Below are 12,332 nucleotides of genomic sequence, written 5' to 3'. Positions count from 1 at the left end.
CACAAAGTACTTGCCTCCTGACTTACGGCGGCGTAGCGTAAATGCGGCCGGCGTAAGCACGCCTAATTCAAATGAGGAAGGGGGGTGTGTTTTATGTTAATTACTCGTGACCCGACGTGATTGACGTTTTTTACGAACGGCGCATGCACCGTCCGTGTACATATCCCAGTGTGCATTGCTCCAAAGTACGCCGCAAGGACGTATTGGTTTTGATGTGAACGTAAATTACGTCCAGCCCTATTCACGGATGACTTACGCAAACGACGTAAACATTTTAAAATTTTGACGCTGGAATGACGGCCATACTTAACATTGGCTACGCCTCCTGGGGGCAGCTTTATCTTTACGCGGCGTATCTCTTACGGAAACAGCGTATCTTTACTGCGACGGGCGCACCTACGTTCGTGAATCGGCGTATCTAGTCATTTACATATTCTACGCCGAACTCAACGGAAGCGCCACCTAGCGGCCAGCCTAAAAATTACACTTTAAGATCCGACGGCGTAGGAGACTTACGCCGCTTGTATCTTAGCCTAATTTAAGCGTATCTGGTTTCCAGAATACGCTTAAATTAACGCCGGCGTAGATTTAGAGTTACGACGGCATATCTACTGATACGCCGGCGTAACTCTCTATGAATCTGGCTATTGGTCTACATAATTAGAACATAAAAGAACCCAAAAGCTGCAGCCGTCTTATTGTACATAAACAAAGGACTAGCAGATTTGTACAGCCTACAAAACAGATTTATGTGCCCTCCTACTGGGGTACTTACATGCACAGCACCCGAGATAAGGATCTATAATAAAACCCTGGCAAGAAAAGGGTCTGCTAGCTAAGATGTTTTTGTATTATTATGTTCGATCATTTTGTCATTGTAATGAGCCTAAGTAAATATGCAATAAATTATGTGATTGGTTATTTTATAAAACAATATAGTCGTCTACTGATCCTTTTTTTTTTTATTATTATTATTATTATTTTTTGGACCACGCAAAAAGCAACTCACCCAAAACAAACGTACATTGTAAATATCACAACTATAATTTAGTTATTTATACCACTGTAAAATTCATATATACAGTAAGTAGCACATCTTATGCCTATTGGACATCCCAATACTAATGACACCAATGAGGTTTTGGCAATGATAAGACTGTAAATTATCCAAATTTGTATTGCTGTCCAAGTCCACCAATAAACTGATATTTCAGTTTTAGGTAAGTAGTGATCTGTTTTATCATGAACTAGCTTCTTGGGCCATATTCTCAAACAAGTTACGCCGGTGTATCTACTGATACACCGGCGTAAATCGAATTTCCCGCCGGCGTATCATTATTTTGTATTCACAAAACAAGATACGCCGGATTTAGGCTAGGATTCGACTAGTGTAAGTCACTTACACTGTCGGATCCTAAATGTAATTCGCCGCCGGCCGCAAGGTGGCGTTTACGTTCAGGTCTCATTTGTTTATGCAAATGAGCCTGATACGCCGATTCCCGAACGAAATCGCGTTGCGTAACCGTCGCTAACGTCGTTTGCGTAAGCGTAAAGTTACCCCTGCTATATGAGGGGTAACCTTACGCCAGTCCCACGTATGCCATGTTAAGTATGGCGTCGGGTCCGCGTCGTCTTTTCCCGTCGGGTACGTAGTTTTACTAAGTCGTTCTTGAATACGACTTTACGTCAATGACGCACACGTAAGCGTCATTGACGTTTTCCGCCGAGAACTGGAGCATGCGCACTGGGCTATTTTTAGCCCGGCGCATGCGCAGTTCGATCGAAACGGGGGCGCGCTTAATTTAAATATAAGCCGCCCCTTTTGAAATACGCGGGGATACGCCGGGCCTTTTACACTACGCCGCCCCAAACTACGGAGCAAGTGTTTGGGGAATACAGCACTTGCTCCTGTAGGTTGGGGCGGCGTAGTGTAAATGGCTTACGCGACGCCCGCCGGACATCTACGGGAATATGGCCCCTTGTATCTCTTGAAATGTCCAATGATGAGACTCATTTCTTTGTGTATACTCCTTCCAAAACATTGAGGATTCATCACGGGAGAATACCACCTGGAAAGCAAAAATGGCAGCATGTAATTTAAATAGCCTGTTAAGCCGGATATTCCGACTGTGTGTGGGCCTCATCTGACTTTTTTACATCGGTGTTTAGAAATAGAACATGTTTTATTTTTTTCCGATGGAAAAAAATCCCATCGAAAATTCCGATCGTCTGTGTGGAACACCGTCGGAGAAAAAAACATACATGCTCAGAATCAAGTCGATGCATGCTCGGAAGCATTGAACTTAATTTTTCTCGGCTTGACGTCGTGTTTTACGTCACCGCGTTTTGGACGGTCTGAATTTGGTCTGACAGTGTGTATGCAAGACAGCTTGAACGGAATTCCAACAGAAAATTCCATCGGATTTTATCCCATCATTAATTCCGATCATGTGTAACTATTGATTTTGGTGGTTGCTACTGCCAGCCAGCCTCCACATCATCAGCACCATGGGCCTGATCCACAAAAACCCTGCCTAACTTAATTTTTCCCGTTTAAGTTACACCGCCGCAAAATCTCTACCTAAGTGCCCGATCCACAAAGCACTTACCTAGAAATTTTGAGCGGTGTAACTTAAATCCATCCGGCGCAAGGCGTTCCTAATTTAATGGGGCGAGTCCCATTTAAATTAGGCGCGCTCCCGCGCCGGACGTGCTGCGCATGCTCCCGACGTCATTTTCCCGACGTGCTTTGCGCGGTTTTACGTTGCGCCGGGTTTTGAGAATCGCGACGGGCGTAAAAAAAAAAAACCGAGTTGCGGCGGGAAAAAAAAAAATAAAAAAAAAAATGACAGCGACGCGGGATAGAAGGGTCTACTTTTACAAGGTGTAAACAGTTTAGGCCTTGTAAAAGCAGCCCTAATTTTGCGACGGCAAACTAATACTTACGGAGAAAAAACGAAGCGTAAAAGCTTTGTGGATCAGTTCCATAGATAGAAACAGGAATACGATGGCGTACCAGTAGATACGCCGGCGTATCCCTTTTGTGGATCAGGCACCATGTTCTTAAAGTCTAAATCAGTGGCAGCTAGTGCTCAAAATGTTTGGGGGGCGCAAACCAACTGGAAAAAAAAACATAAATTGTAGCTACTGTGCCCATCAAACGCATCGACTGTGACCATCAAATGCCACCACTGTGCCCATCAAACGCAGCCACTGTGCCCATCAAACGCAGCCACTGTGCTCATCAAACGCAGCCACTGTGCCCATAAATTGCCGCCACTGTGCCATCAAACGCAGCTACTGTACTCATCAATTGCTGCCAGTGTGCCCATCAATTGCCGCCAGTGTGCCCCATCAATTGCCGCTACTGTGCCCTATCAATTGCCGCTACTGTCTTAATATTATCAGTAAAGTCAGAGAATGATTTCAGATACACCGTGTTCCTGTCTTTACTATTCCTGTACTGAAATCTCTCTCAACGGGGGGCCACCCGAACAAACACACTGGGACTGCCTAAAGTCAATCAGCGCCAGTCTGCACCCCTACAAACCCGGGCACGGATGTCAAAACCCGGACTGTCCGGGTCATTCTCCTACAGGTGGTAACCCTAACTAAAATCCCATAGTCCATTAGTCTACAGCAAGAGAGAGTGGCTATGTTTCTACATACAGTGGGACTATGGAGAATGAATGTAGCTCTCCTTTAGCAAGAAGACAGATCACAGCAGCAATAAAAGGGGATTTGGAGATTTGGAGGAGGCTGAGAGCAATAGAAGGGACTTTTTTGAGTTAATACATACTTTCTTTTCAATTCTATCTAAACAGTTACAAAATCTATCCTCTCCCTCCCAGACAGCGTTGGAAATTCTGTAGCTAGTTAGGAGGTGGTGTACATTTTTACAAAGTATCGCTGAGTTGTCCGCCTTTATTCAGCATGCGGAACTGCCTAATGATCTGGAATGTTTTTGTTCTTTAATAAATGGCAGAGACAGGCGGCCTCGGCACTCACTCCACAAATATACAGAATTTATTTTTCATCTTTTTTTATTTTTTTTTGTATGAATTATTATTTGGAGAAACATATGTTCGTGGTTTTCTGCCACATGCATAGCTAAACCTATTTTTGGCAATCACCATTTAGCAAGTATGACGGTTCTTAAAGCTGAACTTCAGGAAAACAGTTAAAGGGGAGTTCCCGCCAATTTTTATGTTTATTAAAAGTCAGCAGCTACAAAAGTGTAGCTGCTGGCTTTTAACCACTTAAGACCCGGACCTTTAGGCAGGTAAAGGACCTGGCCAGTTTTTGAGATTCGGCACTGCGTCGCTTTAACTGACAATTGCGCGGTCGTTCGACGTGGCTCCCAAACAAAATTGGCGTCCTTTTATTTCCACAAATAGAGCTTTCTTTTGGTGGTATTTGATCACCTCTACGGTTTTTATTTTTTGCGCTATAAACAAAAATAGAGCGACAATTCTGAAAAAAATGCAATATTTTTTACTTTTTGCTATAATAAATATCCTCCAAAAATATATAAAAAATATTTTTTTTCCTCAGTTTAGGCCGATAAGTATTCTTCTACCTATTTTTGGTAAAAAAAAAATCTCAATAAGCGTTTATCATTTGGTTTTGCGCAAAAAAATGTTAGCGTTTACAAAATAGGGCATAGTTTTATTGCATTTTTAAAAAAAAATTTTTTTTACTACTAATGGCGGTGATCAGCGATTTTTTTTGTGACTGCGACATTATGGCGGACACTTCGGACAATTTTGACACATTTTTGGGACCATTGTTATTTTCACAGCAAAAAATGCATTAAAAATGCATTGTTTACTGTGAAAATGACAATTGCAGTTTGGGAGTTAACCACAAGGGGACGCTGAAGGGGTTAAGTGTGACCTCATCTGTGTTTCTAACTGTAGGGGGGTGTGGCTGTAGGTGTGACGTCATTGATTGTGGTTCCCTATATTAGGGAACACACGATCGATGACGGCGCTACAGTGAAGAACGGGGAAGCTGTGTTTACACACAGCTCTCCCCGTTCTTCAGCTCCGGGGACCGATCGCGGGACTCTAGCGGGGATGGCGCGCCCGCGACCCACGGCTGGGCACTTAAAGAGGACGTACCTGTACGTACATGTGCCCAGCCGTGCCATTCTGCCGACGTATATGTGCAGGAGGCGGTCCTTAAGTGGTTAATAAACATACACTTACCTGTTCCACGGTCCAGCGCCGCGCCGCCCAGAGCTTTACCCCTCTCCCCCCTTCTCCCCCCTTCTGCTCTCTCCTCCTGTCAACTTGTTTTACGTCGGCACCAGTGTTAATTTAGTCGACTAGAACATACTAAACCATTTTAGTCGACTAAAATACGACTAAAACAATTGAAATGAATAAAATACGACTAAAACTAAAATGACATTTTAGTCAAAAAAAGACTAATGCCACGTACACACGATCGGAATTTCCGATGAAAAAAGTCCGATAGACTTTTTTCATCGGAAATTCCAATCGTGTGTGGCCCTATCGGACTTGTTATTGTCGGTGTTTAGAAATAGAATATGTTTTATTTTTTTCCGATGGAAAAAAAAAACTATAGGAAATTCCTATCGTCTGTGTGCAACGGAGAAAAAACCCACGCATGCTCAGAATCAAGTCGGCGCATGCTCGGAAGCATTGAACTTTAATTTTTCTTGGCTCGTCGTAGTGTTTTACATCACCTCGTTTTGGACGGTCGGAATTTGGTCTGACAGTGTGTATGTAAGACAGCTTGAACGGAATTCTGACAAAAAATTCCATCAGATTTTAGGCCATCGGAAATTCCGATCGTGTGTACGGGGCATAAAACTAAAACGAAATAGAAATTCGATGTCGAAATTAAAATTGGTCTGTAGTGCATGTTCATACCTCAATACCATAAATAATAACATACAGTGGGACCTCGGATTACAAGCATGATCCGTTCCAGGAGAATGCTCGTAATCCAAAGTACTTGCATATCAAAGCAAGTTTCCCCATTGAAGTCAATGGAAACTAAAATAATTTGTTCCCCATTGGCTTCAATGGCATGCAATACCGCATGCAGCCAGAGGCGGGGAAGGTGCTGGAGAGCACCGGAAACAGCCGGAAAGGCCCTAGGGCAGCTCGGCTGACCTCGGCAAATCTCAGAAAGGCTCGAGAATGTAGTATTTCCGAGTCTTTCCGAGCATTTACAAACAGCTCCGACCAGCTACGATCGGCTACATTCAGCTCCGGCGTCCCCCCACCTCAGGCCAAACGCGGTACTGCACAACTGTCAGAAACCATGAATCAGACCGAGACAGAAGTACAGTTAAATCACACTTGTTTAATAATAAAAATAAAAAGGTAAACAGAGCAAGCGTAGTCAAAACATAGCCAGAGTTCTGTAACCGGATCGGGTAGTCGGCCAAGCCAATGTCCAAGAGTCAGCGATAAAGGTAGTAGTACAGCCAGGGCCGCCATCAGGGGGGGGGGGGGGTACAGGCAGTACACCTGTAAGGGGCCCGAAGGCCCCCAGGGCCCCCCGGATGGCAACCCCCCCCCTTTTTTTTTTTTTTATAAAAAAAAAAAATACATTTCTAATATATATATATATTTTTTTAGGGGTACGGGGGGCCCGGAAATCCCAGCGCCCCGGATGACAACCCCCCTTTTTTTATAATTTTTTTTTTTTTTTTAATATATATTTTATATATATATATATATATATATATATATATATATATATATATATATAATTATTATTAAAAGGCCCCAGGTTTTTTTTATATTATTTTATTTCTTTTTTTATATATATATTTTTTTTTATTAAAGGGCTCAGAGGTCCCCAGGGCCCCATGTGGCCAACCCCCTTTTTTTATTTTTTATAAATGTTTATTTATTTATTTTTATTAAAGGGCCCAGAGGTCCCCAGGGCCCTGGATGGCAACCCCCCCCCCCCCTTTTTTTTTATAAATGTTTTTTATATATATATTTTTTTTATTAAAGGGCCCAGAGGTTTCTTTTTTTTTTATTATTATTAAAGGGCCCAGAGGTCCCGATGGCAACCCCCCTTTTTTGTAATTTCTTTTTATAAAAAAAAAGAAAAAAAATTGTGTGTATATATATATATATATATATGATTATTTATTTACTTTTTATTAAAGGGCACAGAGGTCCCCAGGGCCCCGGATGGCTACCCCCCCCCCTTTTTTCTATATATTTTTCTTTATTTCTTCTTTTTTTTTTTGTAAAGGGCCCCCCTCCCCGCTTCTCAATTTGCGGCAGCCCCTCCCCCCCCCTGCTTCTCTGCTCCAGGGGGCCCATGCCTGAAGCTGTGTAAGGGGCCCCATAATTCCTGATGGCTGCCCTGAATACAGCAAGCAGGATTTGTAGCCAGAGGGAACATAGTCAAGCAGGTCTTCAACAGGAACGCATATAATGAGTTTGGAAATTGTAGATGAATTCTAATGCATTATTTAAGCATTTAACTACACCCATTGGATTTTAGATGAATAAAATTTGTTTTAGCCCTGGTTCACACTGGGTACGATTTGGAACGATTTGAGATGCGATTTGACATGTCAAATCGCATCTCAAATCGGCGGCAATTGTCGGCAATGGCACTGTCCTAATCAGTGCGACGCCGCATCTGCGATTTCAAAAAGTAGTTCCTGTACTACTTTTTGCGATTTCGGGCCGCGATTTACAAAATCGCGGCCGCGAAATCGCGGTAAAATCGCGCATTTTACCGCGATTTTGAATTCGCAGCAGTGTGAACCTAGGCTTAGTCGACTAAAACGTCCTGGAGATTTCGACTAAATATGACTAAAATTAAAACAACTGCAGAAGACTAAATTGGGAATAAAACTAAAATTACATTTTAATTTGAGATTTTCCTAGCTTGTGACGGAAAATATTGATTATATGAAGACAGGAGGCGAGTATCTTATGCATTAATCTTCCTTTATTAATGCTCACAGCAGAATGTATTTTTAAAACTTTCAATGTAAAAACTTTTTCAAAACAACTACCACCCCCAGCAGTCCATATAGCCTCTAACCACGCCCTTACGGAGACCTCTATATAAGGAGACTGTCTGTGGTGGTTCCTCCTCTTTCTTGATGCGATGATGTCTAGAGGAAGGAATAATAATACCAACGTAGGGAAGAAGTGCAACTCTGGAGTCCAGACCGGCCGGTCGCTGTCCAACAACTTCTTGAGGTAAGGATAACCCCCGAACCGTGACCCAACGGGGTCTAGGAGCTTGCAATCCCAACAGGGGATTCAAAGTAGCAACTGTCAGCTTGTAAAAGGAATTCCCTCATCCTCTCAACCGAAGAATCCGTCGGGAAGACGCATCTCGAGGTTCAGTAACCTATGAAGGAGAAGAAACAACAATCGTAATAGGGAGGGTAGGGAGGGAAGATACTCGCCTCCTGTCTTCATATAATCAATATTTTCCGTCACAAGCTAGGAAAATCTCAAATTATATATCAGACAGGAGGCTCATATCTTATGCAATTTTAAAGCTATCAGTAACAAGCATGTAAACACACAAACCTAGTGTATAGTAATCTAAGAGATAACTGACAGTGAGATATGATCCTGCGGTCTGAAATAAAATTGACGGAACGTGTTTTCCGAAGACCAGTCAGCTGCTCTCAAGAGATCGGAGAGTGAGCCTCCTGAAACGAGCACCTTGGTAGCCATGGCACCCCTGGTGGAGTGGGCACCGAACAGGTTGACGTCAATCCCTGCCATTTCCATGGCGGTCCTCACCCATCGTGCCAGCGAGGCAGACGAGACAGGGAGGTGAGGCTTAACATAGGAGACAAGAAGCTGGGCAGAGCCCGCGGGACGTAAAACAGAGGTCCGGGCTTCATACGTCTGAAGGCACCGGACTACGCAAAGTAGCGGATGATCCGGGAATGAGGGATAAAAGACTGAAGTAATGCCGGTTTTTGTTCGTCGCACAATGGTAAATTCTACCCCTTGTGGTGAGAACTGACGCCTGGAGATATCTAGAGCTTTAACATCGGACACTCTCTTGATGGAGATCAGACAAAGAAGGACCGTTAGTTTTATAGATAACAGTCTCAGAGAGAGATCCGCGTTATCCCCCCAATCGGCGAACATATCAAGCACCTTGGAAACGTCCCAGGTCGCTTGGTATCTAGGCCTAGGGGGACGTTGAAACTTTGCTCCTCTCAGTAGGCGACACACTAATGGGTGTCTGCCAATAGGCAAGGAATCTACAGGGCAGTGGTATGCCGAGATCGCTGACCGGTATATGTTAATAGAGCTATACGACCTACCAGATTCGAACGAATCTGCCAGGTAATTGACCACTAATGGAATAGGGGCTTGAATGGGATCAACCTGTCGTTGATCACACCAATGGACCCATCGTCTCCAGGCTGATCGATATGCCGATCTAGTCCCGGGGGCCCAGGCCAGGGCGAGGAGATTCTGAGCCGATTCTGAAAGGATTCTATCAGGGGTTGTGCTCCTGAGACTAACCATGCAAGGAGAGGAAGGTTGTCCTCTTGAATCAGGGGGTGAAGTTCCCCGTTCGGACCGGTGAGGAGGTGGGGAAACTGCGGGAGCAGTCTGGGAAAATCTATAGTCATCCCCAGAAGTAGTGGGAACCAAGGTTGGGTCGGCCACCACGGTGTAATCAGAACTACATTTGCTCCTAGGTTGGATATCCGTAGGAGTAGTCTGGAGATCAACTGGAAGGGGGGAAATGCGTAGTGTGTTCCCTCCGGCCAGGGTTGGCGGAGAGCGTCCACCGCATAAGCCTCCGGGTCCGGCCTCCAGCTGAAGAAGCGGGGCAGTTGATGATTGAGCCTGGAGGCGAAGAGATCGAAAGATAGCGGACCCCAAAGCTTTTGTAAGAGAAGAAACATCGACCGATCTAGTCTCCAGTCGCTGGAGTCGCGAAGGTAGCGAGAGTTCCAATCGGCCACCGAGTTGAAGACTCCCGGAATGTATTCCGCTATGGGGGTAATGCCGTGATTCAGACAAAAATGCCAGAAATCTTTTGCAATATACGCCAACGTTCTGGACTTGGTACCTCCCAGGCGGTTGACGTACTGCACCGCCGCCACATTGTCCATGCGAAAGAGAATACAGCATGTGGGAGTATGAGGTAAGAAACTCTTGACAGCGAACAGGGCTGCCAACAGTTCTAGTGCATTGATATGCAGAGAAGTCTCCGCAGGGGACCAGGTTCCCCCTGTGGAGGCTGCGCCGCATCGTGCGCCCCAGCCCAGGCGACTGGCGTCCGACTCTATGACGATGTCCGGGCTGGGGTTGAAGATGGTCTTGCCGTTCCACTCGACGGCATGGTGAAGCCACCATCGTAGTTCTTCGGTGGTGTCTTGGCAAAGAGGGATCTCGTCCGAGTACCTGAGGCCTTGTCGCAGGTGCATAATCTTGAGCCTCTGCAGGGCTCTGTAGTGCAATGGGGCCGGAAAAATGGCTTGGATAGAGGCCGCAAGCAGGCCCACCAGTCGAGCTAGCATACGTAGGGAAAGGTATCCTTTGCGTAATGCTGATCGGATCTCTTTGCGGATAAGCGCGAGTTTGGTCTTGGGCAGACTGAGGGTGGATAGGGTAGTGTCCACCGTGAACCCCAAAAATTCCATCTGTCGGGATGGGATTAGCACTGATTTGTCGTGATTGATCACGAAGCCTAGTTTCTGGATAAGGGATAATGTCCAGGACATGTGCAGGAGAGCTTGGCTCTTGGAATAGGCCATGAGGAGAATGTCGTCGAGATATATAATCAGACGAACTCCCCTGCTCCTTAGAGCTGCCACCACTGGTTTCATCAGTTTGGTGAAACACCATGGGGCTGATGACAGGCCGAATGGAAGGCAAGTAAATTGCCATATCCTGCCCTTCCAAGGGAATCTCAGTAGATGTTGGGATTCCGGGTGTATGGGGACTGTAAGGTATGCGTCCTTCAGATCTATTTTCACGAGCCAGTCTCCAGGGTGGAGAAGGTCTCGCAGGAAGTGAATCCCTTCCATCTTGAAGTGACGGTATTGGACGTGTTGGTTTAGGCCCCTGAGGTTGATCACTGGGCGGTAACCTCCCCCTTTTTTGTGCACTAGAAAAAGATTGCTTAAGAACCCTGGGGAAGAAGGGTCCACTTCTACAATTGCCTGTTTGGTAGCCAGGTCTTGTATTTCCTTGTCTATGAGAAGACAATTTTGTTTTGTAAATTGGATAGGGGGAGGAAAGATGTTGAAAGGTGGTGGGGTTAGAATGTCTATTACGAACCCCCCTACTGAGTTTAGAATCCACGCGTCTGCCGTAATCGCAGACCAGGCGTGGGTAAAAAACCTGAGACGGCCCCCTATGGGAATGTGATGAAATGTGGTGTAAGTCATACTCACCAGTTGGAGGTCTGGATCGAGGGTAGCCGCGTCCTCCGCGTCCGCGCCAGGGTCTGCCTCGTGGCGGGAAAAAGGGTGCCGGTTGAGCCACCGGGGTGGTGTAGGACGGAGCTTGGTAGTGATATGGGTTAGGGGATCTACCCTGCGGCCTATAGAAGTTGGCACGGCCGGCAGAACGGCCTCTACTTCTGCCAGCCCTGTTGAAAACCTTATTGTTTCCTGTTTTCCTCAATGAATTCTGAGCCTTGTCCAGGCTGGTGAATAATCCAACGAATTTATTTATGTCTTTGATGACCATGTCACCAAAGAGCATACCCTCCGCTGATGGACCGGGTTCAGATTCCGCCAGATGTGAAAGCTGGGGATCTAAGCGCATTAGAATTGATCTGCGCCGTTCCACGGAGCATGCCGTGTTGGCAGTGCCGGCCAGGCATAGGGCTCTTTGTGCCCAACCCCTCAGTTGTGGGAGATCGACTGATTGTCCGGAAGCGACGGCTTGCTCGGACAGATTGAGGATCTTTGTAAGTGGACCCATGAGGTCCAAAATGCGGTCCTGTATTGAGCGGAAAGAACGCTCAATCCCTTTTTTCTGGAACTTCCCCGTCTTTAGGAGATATTTGGTGAGGACCGGGTCCACCTCAGGGGTGGCTACCACCTTCTTGGGTATAGAAGGTCTAGGACATTCCGCCCTCAACTTGTTCCGTGCGGTCCTGTCTAAGGACTTTCTGGCCCATAATTCCACGTATTGTGCCACATGTGGCAGGGGTGTCCATTCCCCCGAACGCGGATGGGTGATCGCGTCCGGGTGGAAAAAAGGTTCCCCAAGGGCGTCCAGTAGGACTTGATCCTGTGTAGCAGGATTGGCGGCCGTGTCAGGCGCCGTGGCCCCAGCATCTTCTATATAAGATTCGGAATCTGAGACGTCCGATCC

The sequence above is a fragment of the Rana temporaria genome, chromosome 11 (assembly GCF_905171775.1).
Source record: "Rana temporaria chromosome 11, aRanTem1.1, whole genome shotgun sequence".
In the NCBI taxonomy this organism is placed as follows: domain Eukaryota; kingdom Metazoa; phylum Chordata; class Amphibia; order Anura; family Ranidae; genus Rana; species Rana temporaria.
The sequence above is the reverse complement of the archived record's forward strand: the minus strand, read 5'-3'. Positions refer to the sequence as shown.